The sequence below is a fragment of the Lepidochelys kempii genome, chromosome 9 (assembly GCF_965140285.1).
Source record: "Lepidochelys kempii isolate rLepKem1 chromosome 9, rLepKem1.hap1, whole genome shotgun sequence".
Taxonomy (NCBI): Eukaryota; Metazoa; Chordata; order Testudines; family Cheloniidae; genus Lepidochelys; species Lepidochelys kempii.
This window is the reverse complement of record NC_136388.1, coordinates 91455874-91473608: the sequence shown is the minus strand read 5'-3', so window position 1 is coordinate 91473608 and position 17735 is coordinate 91455874.

Here is a 17735-nt window from a genome sequence, read left to right as displayed (position 1 = left end):
CAGATTGTGACTCGTGGTGAGCACCTGCACAGGGGACTATGGATAACAGAGCCTACGGCTTCCTACCTGTATATCCGTGCAAGGGAGAGCAACTTTGGTGGGGCAGTGTCTCGCCCTTCTGGGAAAATGGGTGGGTGGGGATTTGGAATTGGTTGAACCGTTGTCCTGTCCACTCTTCTCCTCAATGTGCTGGCCAGCACAGCTGTACCAGTGTGATTTGCTATTGGCATGAAGCTGAGACAGAATCCCACCCTTCCCCTTCCTCTGCCAGACGGAATGGGGGAAACGGAATTCATCACGACTGAGCCACAATCTGACACCATAGCTGCTCCACAGCCAACGAGTGTGTTGTACAAACATGGACAGAGGCCAGAATTTTGTTTTGCTTTTAAAACTAACAAAGCAGTTTTGCAATATCCCAGGCCAAAGCCGGCCAAACGTGTTTGTGCTCCTCTGTTTCACGCTAGTTTGCTGTGAAAGTCTGAAACTATTGACATTAACTGATAAACTGTCACTAGCTAGGCCCCAATTCTGCAAACACTTATGCACGGAACTTGACTCATGGGAGTAGTCACATTCCATGCACCCAATTCTGCAACCCTGGCTCACACTGTAATTCTGACGTGAGTTCATTGGAAGTGCTCATGTGTAAGAGCTTGCAGGATCAGGTCTTAGTGAAGATTGTTGCTGAGTTTTCTGAATGATTTGCTTGGAAATTGGAGCCTGTGCCATCATTTTACTTTAGAAAAGATTTCTTACATTGTTCTAAACTATTATACTTTCTTTATAAATATCGAGTGAATGAGCTAATCATCCAACAGCTCCAGTAATCTCTGGATTTTATGGGTAAATGGACTCACTGCTTCTACCTGTGGGTTCATTAGTACATGCATAGTCAGATGAATCTGAATAGTAGTAATAAAATTAATGATTTTACTAACACATGTATTGATGTATGATCCTCATCCAAGGATCTCTAAGGCCCTAGTTCAGCAAGATACGTAAGCAAGTGTGTAACTTTAAGCAAGTAAATATGCTTTTGTGAATCAGGGCCTGAATGCTTTATCAATATTGACCCGATCCTGCAGCTCTTTCTTGTATGAGAAGTCACACTGAAATCACTAGAACTTTAAGGTGTGAAGGGTCAGGAGCATTCATCTAGACTATGCTCATCATCAGTGGGGGAAGTCTACTACAGACACCTGGGGCTCAGTTTTGTGAGGTACTGAGCACACTTTGGTGTCACTGAGAGTTGAGTACACCAAGTGTTGTCTGGCCTTGGAAATATTATTTGAACCTGATGAAGAAAAATAACCTTTTGATGGCTGGTTCCTCAGGACTATTTATTTCAAACCTGACCCAAGATTCCCATAAACTTCAGTGGGTATTGGAGTGGGCCCTTAATTATTATGTTATGGCAAATAGCAATAGATTCTGCTTTTGTTTGGCAGGACACCTGAGGCGTTTGGGGAGGTAACTAATGAATGTCTGTCTGTTCCACTATAAAAATATGGTTGTGAATCACTGGCTTTAAGTGCGGGAGGTTCTTGCTAATGAAGGTGAGTTATGATCCAACCTTGGTTCTTTAGAGGGTTTTGTTTAGTTTCCAGACTGGACTCTAACCTGGGTATCACTCCTCTTAATACCTAATTCTGTTTTTACACCTGTATTACATTTTTACACTGTTATTTTCCAAGTTTATTTGATGCATCTTTTATTTATTTTGGTCTTTATGCACCAAGAACATCTATCCTGGGCTCTCAGTCTCTAAACAACTGCTAGAAGCACAATTAACCCCAGAAATAGCAGATTCTGTTCAAAAAGGACAGTCAACCAAAAAGACCTTCCCAAAGATGCTACCTTCCCCAAACATCTTGGCTCTCCCCAGGGCCAGAGTGAATAGACAGGTGAGCTTTGCAGCATGCTCTGAAGATCAGCAAATTCAGACTGCTACTGACCAAGGTTAGCGGTGAATTCTAAAGATGGGGGCCACATAGACAATTACTGCATCCTCATGGAGAACAATTGTGTGGTGTTGTGGAGGTGGCTAATGAAAACTAGCATTCATGACGTTTCTTCCTGCAGTTGCTGTTGGCACGCATTGCTGAGATCAGAGCCAAATCACAAGTCCCCGGTATGTTTTAAAAGTTTCTTTATTTCCCTTCCTGGGAGCAGGAGAATGACTGTTCAGACCCAAAGATAGTTTTGAAGGGTATTATTATATTGTGCTACTGTATTCACTCAATAGCAGCACCTTTCTGAGTTCTATCTGATCCAATGTGTAGCCCATCCTTTCCTGTTAGCCTTTAACAAAATGTCAGATTCCAGCAAGCTGGTGTCTACATGCCCCAGGAATGGGCACATTAGGAACTGATTGATAGGTTTCTCTTCCGGGCAAAATCAGGTACTGTCTGAGCACTTCCATCTGACCCAGGCATTTCCATAAGCTGCCTTTTGATGGAGCTAAGAAAGTATGAACAAACTTTCGTGCCTACATGATCGGCTTTGTCAGCATTTTCAGGAATGTGATCCTGTGCTATTCCATATATACTTTCCATTCAAGGCTTGATAGCTTTTATATTATGGATAATTTTATAGTAAGAGTAATAGCACCTGTCAGGACTGAGCTCTTCGACTTGGTATGTTCCCAGCATTACTCTTCTTTTCTGCAATTGTGTGAACAGAAAATATTTTTGCAGTCTAGTTGTGACATGACCAAATCTGCTGTGAATTCTTGTTTGAGTGAGCAACCTCCCCTTTCGTTACTGGAAAGTCTAAATAATATTTGATGTTTGAGCTGAGCAGTTCTGGTCAAGAATGTGAATAGCGGTTCAAAAGTCTTCTGATGGAACAGTTGTCCATCGGACAAAGCTGATTTGATGGTGTAGGCTGCGTGGCTGGCCGTCCCTGTCAGTCTCTGAGGGAGGCATGCAGCCTCGCTGTTGCGTACCTGTAAAGGTGAGCTCAAAGAGGGGAATTAGCTTCACGTAGTGCTCCGGTCCTTCGGCTAGGCAGAACAGTATGGCAGTCTATGAGCTCCAGGCCCAGTCAGGGTGGGGCAGCAAAGCAATGGGTAGTCTCTGGCCTGCAATCAGAGCAGAGTGGCTAAGCAGTCTGAGTCCTAGTAGGGGTGAGCACCATAAAGTCTAGAGGCTCAGGTAAGGGTGAGCACCAAGAGAGTTTAGGGGCTCTGTCAGGGTTCCCTCCCCAGTCTGAACTCCGGGGTACAATTGTGGGGACCTGCATGAAAGACCCCCTAAGCTTATTTCTACCAGCTTAGGTTAAAAACTTCCCCAAGGTACAAATTCTTCCTTGTCCTTGGATGGTATCGCTGCCACCACCAAGTGAGTCAGACAAAGATTCAGGAAAAGGACCACTTGGAATTTCTGTTTCCCCAAAATATCCCCCCAAACCCTTTCACCCCCTTTCCTGGGGAGGCTTGAGAATAATATACCAGCCAAATAGGTAAACAAGGTGAGCCCAGACCAGACCCTTGGGTTTTTAGGACACTAAATCAGATTCTTAAAAATAGAACTTTATTATAAAGAAAAAGAAGCACCTCTGTAAAATCAGGATGGAAGGTAATTTTACATGGTAATAAGATTTAAAACCCAGAGGATTCCCCTCTAGGCAAAACTTTAAAGTTACAAAAAAACAGGAATAAACCTCCCTCTTAGCAAAGGGAAAATTCACAAGCTAAAACAAAAGATAATCTAACACATTTCCTTGCTATTACTTTCTATTTCTGTAATTTTTAGATGTATCATTTCAGCAGGAGCTGGATTACTTGCTTGGTCTCTCTCTTTGTCTCAGAGAAAACAACAAAGAAAACACGCAAACAAAACCTCCCCCCACAGATTTGAAAGGAGCTTCTTCCCTTATTGGTCCTTTTGGTCAGGTGCCAACCAAGTTATTTGAGCTTTTTAACCCCTTACAGGTAAAGGAGGGATTTATGCTACCCTTATGTATGTTTATGACATGCCCCCCTCAAATCACAGATGGTGCTGGACAGCCTGCTCCACACTGTCTAGAGTCTAGAGGCTCAGGTAAGGGTGAGCACCAAGAGAGTCTAGGGGCTCAGGCAGAGTTGAGCACCAATAACAGTCTATGGGGCTAGTCTATGGGGCTCCAGTAGGGTGACCTGAGGAGCACAGGCGTCCTGGCCTAAGGAGGGGGAGGACTGTCACTCCAGGGGTGGGATGGCATGGCAGGGTGGGACATGGGTCCACCCAACTCCACTGTGTCCCAGCCCAGGGCCCTAACAGTGGCGGAGTGGTCCGCCACTGGATCAGCTGGGATCCGCCCGCAACACGCTGACTTTGTATCAGGCCAGGTCCCAATCAGACTGTTGCCTGGTTTCCCTGCGCTGCTGCTTACTCTTCCCCCTTGGGTGTACCTGCATCTGTTATCTTGGGGAGATCCAGCCAGTCCTCAGGCGGCAGCCCCAGCGGCTCCTCAGCGTCTTGGTCGGCTGGTGGTCCTAGAAGCTCTGGCCAGTCCTCAGGAGGCAACCCCGGAAGCCCCGCTGCAAGCTCCAGTAGCAGGCGGGATGCGTCCGTCACCTGTGGTGGCTTCACCACAACTGAGCTGCAGGTCCCGCCTTTTGTACTTCCCCTCCTGTCCTGCCCTTTCGCTTCCGGCGGAGCGGATGAGGCTCTCCTGGTTCAGCCCACTGCGGGGGGCATGTTGTGGTCCCTCCCTGTCACTCTCTGCGGGAGGCCACGCCTCCTCACCACAGATGGAATCAAAATTCTCTGGGAATGTGTGGACTTAGTCAAAACTTTCAGTGGAAACCAGGCAGACAGGCTTGGCGTCCTGGGATCCCATCAACCCACCTGGCATGTGGGTGGGCTGCCTGGCTGTAGCCAGACAGCCAGCCCCCCCTCTCAGACCAGCATTGCTGGGAACACAAGGGAGCCAAAACAACAGGGCACTTAACATAAATTCCAGCACAGCCTTTGAAGCTGTGAGAAGCCCAGGTGTGCTGCTCCAATGTGCCTCTGGGAACATATACAACGATTAGGCTCACAGCAGACAGAGAAGCTGTGACAGACATGGCTCTTAGCCCCTACTAAATAGCGTGATGCACACACCCCAACATCCTAGGTGAGAAAATATTTACCCTGATAAAAGGAATGTCCAGTAGTCGACACTTATTGTTTCTCTCCCTTGCAAGTGTAAACTACTCTTGCGAAAGCTGGCGTCACCCAGACAGACCAGCCCCAATTTGGCATAAGAAAGGAGAAAGAGAATAAAGGAGTACAGAGGTATAAGTATGGGACCTACAGCACCATGATTTTTGAGTGCTTTTCACTATCTATCTGCTGGTCAGATAAGTGACAGCCTCCCAAGGCTTCTGCAGCTAAGAGGGTCCCTAAGCCTTGCCCCTTATTCGTCTTTCTGCGGAATTGAGTGACCGATCCTGGCTTGGCACCGCTGGAATCGAGAGATGCAAGGAGGGTAAGAAGCACCCACACCTGATCTCCTATCTTTAGTGTACACATATTTTGAAATAGAGCTCTATACTTTTTCTTTCTTTGGGATTGTGGCTTCAGTTTTGCAACTTGTTTGTGTGTGTAACATCTCTACATTTAAATAAGTAGGCACTAGCAATTTTGTAACCACATGATTAGAATCTAGCTTAATAAATTTTGGTAACCATTTGTGCATAAGCCTGACTTGTTTTCTCTGGTTTACTGTAAAGCAGCCAACACAATTAAAGAACCTCAGCCGTTTTGGCTATAAAGCCTGGCCATTAGGTGAGAGTACTAAGAGCCTAACGTTGAGTTGTGCCACCTCCACGGGGCAAACTCTTGGGGCGCCTGTCAGTCAATCCTGACTGCCCACTGCGAAGGAGCTTTGAGCTCTAGCAGTTAAAGTCACGGGTGTTTAGGACCTTGGGGCATCCGTCAGCCTAGCCCGGGCTGCCCGCCACGAAGGGACAGTGTGTCCTAGTGGTTAAAGTCACGGATGGTATAAAACGGGCATAGCTGGCACCTCACCAAACATCCTTGGCCATCGGCTAACACTAGCTCCCTGGTTCACCATGCTACCCAGCTTGCAAGCCAGGCAGGCAGCTGGGGCATGGCCGCCGAGGACATTTTCAAAAAATTCTATTTTGGATCTTCCAAAATGAAAGTTTTTGAAAATTCCCATCCTAAGGGAAAAATTTTCATTTCCAATTTGAAATGCAAAATTTTCCATGGGACAGACATTCTGTTCCCCACATAGCTTGACAGCTGTTTCTGTTGTGAGATAAGGTTTATCTGACTCCAAGGAGGATTTTGTTTGTGTGATTTCATTTGTCAAAAACGACCCCTCACCATGTATCTTCATGAGCATTTCCAGATATTTGGAATTTGTACTGTACTGAGATGCTCAGCTTTCTCAATTTCTCATTGAGTCTGAGAAGGATGCTGTCAGCAATGAAAAAACTCTGGCTGCTTATATAATGAGGGCTAATGTTAATGGGAGTCTATTTTAATTGTCTTCATTAAGCTTTGGACCAGGCTCTGAGTCTTGTGTGCTGCATTAAGTGAATGTTGCCGTTCCACGCCACAGGTATCCGCTGTTCACATTGTTTCTCTTTGTCTAAGTAATTTTAGATGCTCAACCCTGTGGTGTGTGAGGGCAAATTGTTTTGGACATTTCCTTTTAGTTAAATTTAAATCATGCATAACAAAAAGGAATTTTCCCCCAATATTTCAGCCCATCCCAATTGTGTAACCATCACTTGAGTGGCAATTGGTCAGCTAATTTTCATTTATCTGTTACATGACTTACAAGAGATTTGTCTGCTGTTTTCTTATCTGTGAACAAAACGGCTTTGCAATCAACAGGTATTGATTTTGTAGGATTTCTTACATGTCTTTGAATGTGTTGCTGGTTGGAGTGTCTGCAGTAAGGGGTCCCAAGCATTTTTATGCTGTGGACCACATTTTAACAGGGGGAAGAAATCTTAAATGGCATCTCCTGTGCCATTCGCGATCAACTTGCTTGTGATTTCATGGATCACCTCCTCTCTCGTTGTTAGTCGAATAAGATCTCTCTAAGTAATATTAAGGAAATATTGAATGTATCTTTTTTCAGTACAATTCAACAACTGGAAACAAGGGACCAGATCCTCAGGTGCAGTTAATTTGTATAGTTTGATTAACGTCAGGGATGAGTTGGATCTGGTCCAAGAAGTACAGCCAGCACCATTTGACCACCCAGTCCCTTTCAGACTACCATCAAGTGCTCTGCAGACCACTGGTAGTCCACACACTTTGGGAGCCAGTGGTCTGGAACAACTAAATGTTTGCTCCTACCATGCTTAGGGTAGATCTACATAACAGCTGGAGGTGTGAATGGCAGCTCATGTTGACATCCCTTTAGCCCACACCCTGGCATCCTCACTACTATGTATAGTGAGCTAGCTGGAGTATAGCTAGTGCATGTTTGTCTACACCAGCTGCCATTCACACCTCTGGCTGCAATGTAGACATACCCTTAGAATGGCTGCGTAGTCTTCCCTTCGGCTTCTCTTTTATTTGCATAATGGCCTGAGCTTGAAAACCTGTATTTACACAGGCATTCCTCACCCTAAGTGATGCTGCAAATTCAATAGATTGTGAATTGTTTTGGGTAGGGATTAGCTTTATGTTAATGCGTGTACAGCACCTAGCACTGTGGAACCCTGATTCCCGATTAAAGCCTCCAGGTGCTACTGCAGTACAAATAACTGTGCTTTCAGTTAAAGGCTCCAGCAAAGGGAAGGATGAGCCACGATGGCACGCTTGTGGGGATTAATGATAACTGTTCAGCTCAACAAAACAGCAGAGCAAGTGGGGATACCAAGCCAACTCTAGATTGCTGGGGAGTAAAGCATTGCAGCAGAAATAAAGCAAAACTTGGATATAGAACCAAAGCAATAGTCACCTTTGTGATCACTTTGGGATAAATTCTGCTGTCACTTGCACTTGTCTAATACTTGAGTAAGTCTTAGTTTAACACTGATGTAAAACTCAAGAGCAAAATGTGGCCAGGTAACTGTTAGTAGCAGATCCTGAGCTGCAAAACAGCCCTGTTAGATGCACATTAGTTATGTCCCATATTTACATAAGTATATCATTATTATTTATGAAAAAGTTACAGTCCCATCCAACTACTTATAAATACTCGTTAATAAATTAATCTGCCACGATGTGTTCACACTTCATCTTAGAAACTTTACATAAAAATAAAATTCACAAACTGTTCCGAATGCATTGGAGTGTCACACCGTAGAACAATTACTTCAGTGGAACCTTCCCAAAACTACAAAGCAATTTCTTTGCTGCTAATTTTCTGTTCACTTTGTCATTATTACTGTGTTTGGATAAAATGTCTGCTTCATAAGCAGTGAAGTCTCAGCCGTGGGTTGCCGACATTGCTCTTTTCCTGGGGGAATGTCTCTAATGTCACAAACTATAACAGTTATTCGTGCAGGATGAAGTGGATTTAATCTCCCTGGGCATTTTAGGTCTCCAAAGACATTTGAGTTTGGAGGAATGTTTTGCTCGCTCACAACACATTTGTTTTTTTATGTGGATTAAGATGGGTATACAGGGTCCAGGGTGGCTTTTGGAGACACAGGCATGGTTCTGTAAACCTGAGGGGAGAACTTGGCCTGCAGCGTATGAAAGATACCTGAATTAAACGCTGGATTTTTCAAAGCTCTGAGCTTGTGTAGCTTTCATTGATCAACAGTAAGGAGGACTGTGGTGTGGGTGGGAGATACACAGCTTCTCCAGTTCTGCTAAAAGCTCCCCTTCCTCTCCCTGGCTTAGGTAAACAGTGCTTCCCACAGCTCCCCACCCACCTATCTATCTAGCTACCTACCTGCCACAGAGTTTTGTACTGCCGCACATCACCAGGATGCAGTGGGGGAGGAGAAGAGACAGGAGAAGGAAAGGAAGAATGTGAGCTCTGTGAAAGAGTGAAGGGAATACATTTTACCTTAGCTGTTATTAGGCTTCCCGAGTGTTCCTCAAAGGGATTCAGGTGCAAAACCCATAATTTGCGAAGCTTCTGAGTGTAGGGCTCCTTAGCAAAACATCTTAGCAAAAGTCTAAATCGCTATTAGGGAAAGCAAGCCCTGGCCTGGTCTGACCATGCCTGTCCTTGATCACAGAAGTAGGAGTCGTGAGTAGGTTAATTGAATTGACTTTCCTCCTTTATTTTGTTCCCATCAATGAATCTGCTTGTATTTGCGACAGAAATAATTCAATTAAAGGGTATTTTGTTGGATCCAACTCAGTCTAGTGACAGTGAACAAGAATGTGTTGTGCTGTACGTCTCCTAGCTAGCCCAATGCCAGTGAAATTCTGCGGGCGGCCTGGCTCATAAAGTTTCAGTAGACATGGTATTGAAAAATGGTATCAATAATACTTAACTCTTAAATAGTGTTTTCATCAATAGATCTCAAAGCGCTTTACAAAGGAGGTGAGCACATTAACATAAACTTTCAACACATGTCACTGATTTGATGGTATTCTCTACCATGGCTTTATCCTGGTGGGGATGGTGAGTTAAATCTAGTTAAAATTATGCTATTCACTGACTGCAGGCTATGTTAAAAAGGAATATTAAATGGATGCATAGAAATACCAGAACTTCATAGCCAAATGATCACCTCCCTAACAATTTTTACAAGGAAGGATCAATACCACTAGTTCTAACCTTTGCTTTTTTTGGATTAAATACATCAGGCCTGGATATTTGCTGAGCAGATTGAAATAGTTTCTACAGCAATAAGGAGTTAATCATGACAAGCCTGAGCTTCCACCCCTGTCACCCATCAAATCTGTAAATTATAATAATTGTACAGCATCTGTTTGTTAGTAGTTTTCATGAATCTGTAATTATTTTATTCAAGATATATTTTCCTCCAGAAATTTTGTTTCTCTTACAGATCATTTTAAAAAAAATCAATCTAGTTTACATAGCACTAGTTAGCAAATTTTACAGGTCTCAAAAAGTTTATAAAATCTTCTAGGTAACTGGATGTATCTACCCAGTAATCAGCATCATAATATTTTGAAATGTGGCCTCAATTTATAGCAATTGTATTTATCTTTGAGATAATGGGCCAAATTGAGCTATGTACACTTACAGCAGCTAAGGATTTAGCTCTTTTAGGTAAAGGTAAAGCATATATGTAAACCATGGGACTAGAACTGGGATCTCTAGAGCCTAGGACAGCTGATGTCCCTACATGGCCATTAGGAGGCTTTGTAGAGCCATCTCCAAGGAACACTATGAAGATCAGATGCCATGGGAAGTACCACCCAAAGGGACCAGAGCGATGGCACCCTGTGGCATTCTGATTGGCCTGTGCTCAGTATTTAAACCTGGAGAGTGGCACAGGAAGTTGGCTGGGCAACACATTCCGGCTGTTGGCTTGCTCTGACTGCAAACCTCCCCTCGCTTTCTGATCGCCAGTCCCTGACCCCAGCCTGACTCCTGATTCCAGTCTAGTAACTACCTCTGATCTCTGGTCTCTGACTCTTACCTGCTGATCCCAGCTCTAGTGATTACTCTGTTCCCTGCTCACTGACTGCTACCTTGTGGCTGTCCTTGACTTGTGGACAACAGCCCAGCTGTGGCTTCTAGGCCATACTGCCTACACCCTGGCCCCTTACCATATGCAAGCTGACATGGTTATGGTGCTGCTTACACCTGTCTCCTTTCTGGTTTCTCAGTGTGCACTCCCTCAGATGTTTAGCCTTGTGTCCTTATCTGTATGGGGTAGGGGGGAAGATTTTACCACTCTCCCATTCTCAGGGTACATCAACACTTGGAGGAGACATACTTGTGGTAGCTCAATGAAGGCTAAAAATAGTCATGTAGCTGAGGTAGCATGGGCAGTGGTGGGAAGGGCCACTCCCTGTACAAACCTGTCCGGACCCCTGAGTGTGTACTTGGGTGGCTAGCCTGAGCTGTGACCCATGCTACTGCAGCTACTCTGCTGTTTTTAGCGTGCTACACTCATTGAGAGCGTGCGCAAGTATGTCTACACGAGCTGGGAATCAAACCCCTAGCTCCAAGTATAGACCAACTCTGAGTGGGCTGTAGGTACAACACCTTGTCTGTGCCTTATGATCCATGCTATAGAAAGATCAACTGCTTTCAGAAAACAAACACTTTACTAGAGAATGGAACAAAGCATTAGAGAAAATAATTTCAAAACAGCCAACATGTATGGTTAGTCTCCTATAATCTTACACTTCACTCAAAGCTATGTTGGATTGGGCTGGCCTCTTGAGATACAGGGACAGAACAGACCTAACTTGCATTCTTTATCCTACCTAGCCGGTTCTCACTTTGCCTTCCTGAGAATGTGTTCCCCAGTCTTTTTCCCTCCCCCTCCCTCAGGGAAACTCCCTCATCCAAACCCCATCCTCTTTGTGTGAGCCTGAGTGCACTTACCACATTGCTTGACGCCATTTTGTTAGCGATGAAGTCTTCCTCTTAGAATCATAGAATATCGGAGTTAGAAGGGACCTCAGGAGGTCATCTAGTCCAACCCCCTGCTCAAAGCAGGACCAATCCCCAACTAAATCATCCCAGCCAGGGCTTTGTCAAGCCTGACCTTAAAAACTTCTAAGGAAGGAGATTCCACCACCTCTCTTGGTAACCCATTCCAGTGTTTCACCACCCTCCCAGTGAAAAATTACCACAGTGTCTGGATTACCACAATCATATTTTTTTCTTTTCTTTTCTTCTTTTTTTTTTTTTTGGATGAGAAATTTAGTGGGAAAATGTTTGAGACCCATTTCCCCCCAACAAGTGAAACTCCCAGTGAGAAGTGGGATTTGGATTCCCTAATCTGAACACTTTCCCTGATTCCTGATCTGCTGTCTTAACCATAAAAACATTTTTTCCTCTGTACATACATAGTTATATTTCTCCTTCGGGTGAAATTCACCGCTATGCAGAAAGCCAGCCCAACTCCTACGTACCAATTAAGTCCCATTGTTTGTACATTTCAGGTAATGTATCACAACTAAACTAATTGTGAAAAATGTTCCTGCTGTTCCTTGTGTAGTTTTGCTGTCTTGTTTGCTTGCAGTGCTTTGAGAGCTGAGGTTTCTAGGACTTTACCTAAAATGTCCCCTCTTACTTCAGTCTTGCTTGTGGTCTTTTGACATCGGGGAGGAAATGCAATTTTAGGTCTTGATCCTATAGCAGGATCAGATAGCATGGACCCCTGTGCTCTGCATGGGTGTGGGGATTGATGTTAACGGGACCTGGGGATCTTTACTTGCATACAACTTAGTGCTGTTCCAGGCATTGTTGTTTGTTTTAATAGCCAGCAGGGATATATAAACAGCATGGACAAAATCAGCTTTGTTCTTTAGCGTTTTCTGTGTTGTGGATTTTATCAGCATCCAGAACCAGTCTAAGTGTGCTTGCTCCTCTTCAGCTGACAAGGACAGAGGTTTTCAAAAGTTTCTCGCCAAAGCTGCCTAGGAGTGCGTATTTTGTACCACTGCACCAGTAGAATGAGGCTTGGTGCTTATCTGCTGCTAAGTCCCATGGACTTTACTAGGATCAGGACTGCGGTGTGGCCTTTGTCATTCAGTTTACTGAGTCAAGTCCTGTCTTGATAGATTCTAGTTTCTGATAAACCAATCTCTCACTAGCAGGGGGCCCAATCCTGCTCCCATCTAAGTCAAGGTGAGTTTTTTGCAGGGAGCAGGATCATGCCAGTAATTTTTTTTTAATTTGGTGTCTTTTCGCAGCCTTTAAGAAGCCCCATCCTGCAACCCTTCTTCACAGATGTAATCCCATTGGGTGCATTAGGACTTCTCACGTGTAAGGGTTTACAGAAGCATCTCTTACTCTATGTATGTGCTTCACCCATTGAGCTAGGTGCTGTGTATATTCATACACAGTGCCTGCCCTAAAGAGCTTACAGTCTAAATAGACAAGCCAGAGAGTGGGAGGGGAAACCAAAGCACAGAGAAAGGAAGTCATGCAGCAGGTCAGAGGCAAAGCTGAGGATAGAACCCAAGGCTTTTGAGTCCGATGCCAGTGCCTTACACTACCTCTTAATATATAGATACGTTCCAGAGTACCTAATGAACTCTATATTTTAGAAGATGTTTGTAAAAGTCCTTCTTTACTCAACAGATTGGAACAGCTCTAAAATTTAAATATGTATTTAAGCACATAATCAAATCACTTGTGTAAATTCATCGGAGTTGTTTACTGGTTAAACAGGGCAGCCGACTTTTAAATTGCAACAGCTCTGTTCTTTGTTTTCTTTTTTTTTTTCAAAAGCGTAAAACTCATTGGACCATGAAATGAGCTATTTGCTTGCAAACTGTCTTTCAAATCAGAGCCATTTTGGAAGCTTACAAGCAGAATCAGCTATCACAACCCGACCAATTTTTTTTACAATCTTAATTTAAAAATAGACAAAATGTAATAAACAAAAAGTGAATCTCAGCTGTAGCTTTTGTTTGCCCAAGTGAATATCTGAGAACGAGTCATGAAACCTGGAAAGTAAAGGCTTCTAATGGCATTACTCAGTGAACCTTAGGTCGTAACATTGCAGAGAGATGCTACAAAAGCTGTAGGGCAATATTAAAGGAATAAGGACTTGCCACTTTCCTGTGTGACTTTCATATAATCAGATGATTTTCATGATCTGTTCAGGCTCATTTGGAAGCATTCAAGTCATTAAGTGTTGGCAATAGGATGATGTGCCGGCAGACGTATCAATACAAGCACAAATGCTGGTGGCAGTTAAAACCTGTCTCAGAGATGGTGTTGACAATTATCCTAACACATCCCTTGCTCCGTTTCTATGTTTTGATAGAATTGTTAATTTTCCTATGGCCAATTGTCAGAAGTAATAATATAGATAAAATTGTGATGTCATGCTCTGAACATAGTATTGCATCAGCCCATATGTAACCAACCACACTTAGATGTTGGGATACAGGATGTTCAGATCGCTCAGCTAGTAAATAAAACATGGTTTTAATTTCCTATCCTAAAAGACATAGGAAGTTGCAAGATGTTCACATGGGCTCTTTTGGTTTTTTTTTTTTTTTTTTTGGTCACTGCAGTAAGACGAGGTCATCTGAACAAAAACCAGAAGTGCAAAACAGAGAGGAGATGGATATGGATTAAAGAAAGAACAGGTTGAAACTGGCTAAAATAAGGCCAGATTAAAAAAAAAGAGGAGATTTTTGTGCTTTCAGTATAGATGTGTTTATACATCAGATATTGCCATGGAAAATCCTCCCTTTGCATTTATTTTAATGGCAAATGCTCAGTAGAGCTCGGGGTTCAACCCTGCTTCTACTGAAGTCAATGAGAACAGGAAAACACCTGCATAAGATGACTATGACCCATCCTGAATATAAGTGCATGGGTAACATGGAGTATTTACAGGTTCCAGATGATACCAGGGGTGGGGAGAAGAAAGCAGCAGCTCGAAGCATAAGAAGTTTAAATACTAAGTAAAGATGACCCATACAGCTAAGGATCAGCATACGTGCTGATGGGAAACAGTTATACTAGGGTGTTCGATTCAGATCTCAGAGAGACCAATGTGCATGTGGACAGTGGTGAGCTGGAGCCGGTTCGCGCAAACCGATGGTTAAATTTTGAAGCAGTTTTAGAGCCGGTTGTTAACCCACTTCCCTGCAGGGGGCGCTGAGGCTTTGATGTAATTCCTCCTCCGGCCACCGGGGGCGCTGCGCTGCGGGAGCCATGTGGGCTGCCGCCTGGCCCTGGGCACAAGCCCTGGTGCTGGTGCTGCTGCTCCCCTGGCCCTGGGGCTCCCGCTGCTGCCTGGTGGGTCCCCGGCTGCTCTGCTGGGCTGGGGCTGCGTCCTGCTGCTCGGGCTGCTCCGAGCCGCTCTGCCTGTGAGTACCCAGCACCCTGCCCGCAGCCAGCCCCCGCCTCCAGCCGCCCCCGCACCCCCCGCCTGCAGCCAGCCCCCCGTCTCCGGCCAGCCCCTGCCTTACCTGCACCAGCCCCGCACCCCCTGCCCTGCCCGCAGCCAGCCGCAGCCGCCCCCACCCCCCCTGCCTGCAGCCAGCCCCTGCCTGCCCGCAGCCAGCCCCCCGCCTCCGGCCAGCCCCTCCCCTACCTGCACCAGCCCCGCACCCCCTACCCTGCCCGCAGCTAGCCCCTGCCTCCAGCTGCCCCCGCACCCCCTGCCCGCAGCCAGCCCCCGCCTCCGGCCAGCCCCACCCTACCTGCAGCAGCCCCGCACCACTGCCCTGTCTCTAGCCAACTCCTGCTGCACTCACCCCCTGCCTGAAGCTAGTCAGCCCCACACCCCCCATCTCCAGCCAACCTCTGCCACACACCCCTGCAGCCCTGCCCGAAGCCAGCCAGCCCCACATCCCATGTCTCCAGCCAGTCCTGCAACTTCCTGCCCTGCCTGCAGCAGCCCCTGCCTGCAGCAGCCCCTACCTCCAGTCAGCCCCTGCCCTGCCTCCAGCCAGCCCCACACCCCCGTCTCCAGCCAGCTCCGCACCCCCTGTCCTGCCCGCAGCTAGCCCCACACCCCCAGCCTCCAGCTAGCCCTGGCCCACGCCCCTGTCTGCAGCTGGCCCTATGTCCACTGCTGCCCTGCAGTTCCCAGGGCAGTAACCCTGCACACCTGCTTCAATGAGGGGGGCAGTGAGCAGCTGGGACCCACACATGCGCACACCCTAGGGTGACCAGACAGCAAGTGTGAAAAATCAGGACAGGGGGTGGGGGGTAATAGGAGCCTATATAAGAAAAAGTCCCCAAAATCAGGACTGTCCCTATAAAATCGGGACATCTGGTCACTCTAGCACACCCCCAGGGAGTAGCGGGGACCCACACATTTGAAACAGAGCTCATTTCTAGTTAAGGCCCATGTTTTTAAAAAAGAACATTTTCACAGCAGATTTGACAAAACTCAAGGTACCGATGTGAGATTTCTAAAGATAGCTACAGCACTCGACCCAAGATTTAAGAATCTGAAGTGCCTTCCAAAATCTGAGAGGGACGAGGTGTGGAGCATGCTTTCAGAAGTCTTAAAAGAGCAACACTCTGTTGCGGAAACTACAGAACCCGAACCACCAAAAAAGAAAATCAACCTTCTGCTGGTGGCATCTGATTCAGATGATGAAAATGAACATGCGTTGGTCTGCTTTGCGTTGGATCGTTATCGAGCAGAACTCGTCATCAATATGGAGGCATGTCCTTTGGAATGGTGGTTGACACATGAAGGGACATATGAGTCTTTAGCTTATGTGGCACGTAAATATCTTGTGACTCTGGCTACAAAAGTGCCAGGCGAACGCCTGTTCTCACTTTCAGGTGACATTGTAAATAAGAAGTGGGCAGCATTATCTCCTGCAAATGTAAACAAACATGTTTGTCTTAGCGATTGCTGAACAAGAAGTCGGACTGAGTGGACTTGTAAGCACTAAAGTTTTACCTTGGTTTTTTTTGAATGCAGTTATTTTTTGGTACATTATTATACATTTGTAAGTTGTACTTTCAGGACAAAGAGACTGCAGTACAGTACTTGTATTAGATGAATTAAAAAATACTATTTCTTTTTGTTTTTACAGGGCAAATATTTGTAATAAAAAATAAATATAAAGTGAGCACTGTACACTTTGTATTCTGTGTTGTAATTGAAATCAAAATACTTGAAAATGTAGAAAACATACCATTTATTTAAATATTTTTGGATTCTGTTATTGTTTAACTGTGCGATTAATCGTGATTAATTTTTTTAATTGCTTGACAGCCCAACTTCCTATGCATCTGGGCCCAGGAGCCCTGCAGGATTAACATGGCACAGAAAGCCTCATGCTGGACAGCTGCAAATAACTGTGGGAGAATTTATTGCTCCTGAAGAGTTGGACCAGGAGCACTGGCTTGAGCTGTGCACTGTACATCTGCCACATGTTAGCCCATCTCTTTCTATTTTATTCCAGACATTAATTCCACACGACGACTAATCTGGTGCGGGGGGATGAGAACATTATAAATGTGCACCTTGAATTTCTGAGATGCTTTTTGCCTGGTAGCTGAACAAGGGATACTCTTTCCGTGATTGATATGCAGATTTAGCTCAGCTAATTGGTTTTCCCAGCTGTCTCTTAAGACTCAATGTATTATTTCTAAAGTACTGGATACTTCTGCACTGGGAACATTATAACTATAATAACCCTGAAACTCAGTGAATTCTTATCTGCTAAGAAGAAGAGAGGCTCCGTGTAGCTCTGACACATTGGAACAAGCCACTGCAATCTGTGCTTATTTGAACTGAAATGCTTTACGGCCCTTTGGGTCGATTCTCACTGGATCTGAAATGCTTTAAAGGCCTTTAGATCTAAACCTGAACATGGCATGCCGTGTGTGTGCACACGTGGATTAGGACTTTCCCCAAATATGTTTTAAGCAAAAATGTTCCATCCCTGGCCTAAAATGTTAATTTTAATTTGCCAAAAAAACCGGACACTTATTACTTATTTCCCCAGTCAAGCTTGTAGTATGGGTGACCCACATTCTTACGCCACATAGGAAAATAGCGATTGCTGGGGAAAATAATAGAGAGGATGATTGAAATGGTCTTGATCCCGTGGACCGACGTTTATTTCAAGCCCTCATGCTCGGAATGCATAATTCTATGGAAGTTTCTTGGTCTAAAATTGTTAAAGAGAAAAACAAGCGTGTTGGTTAGAGATGGACTCAAGCTG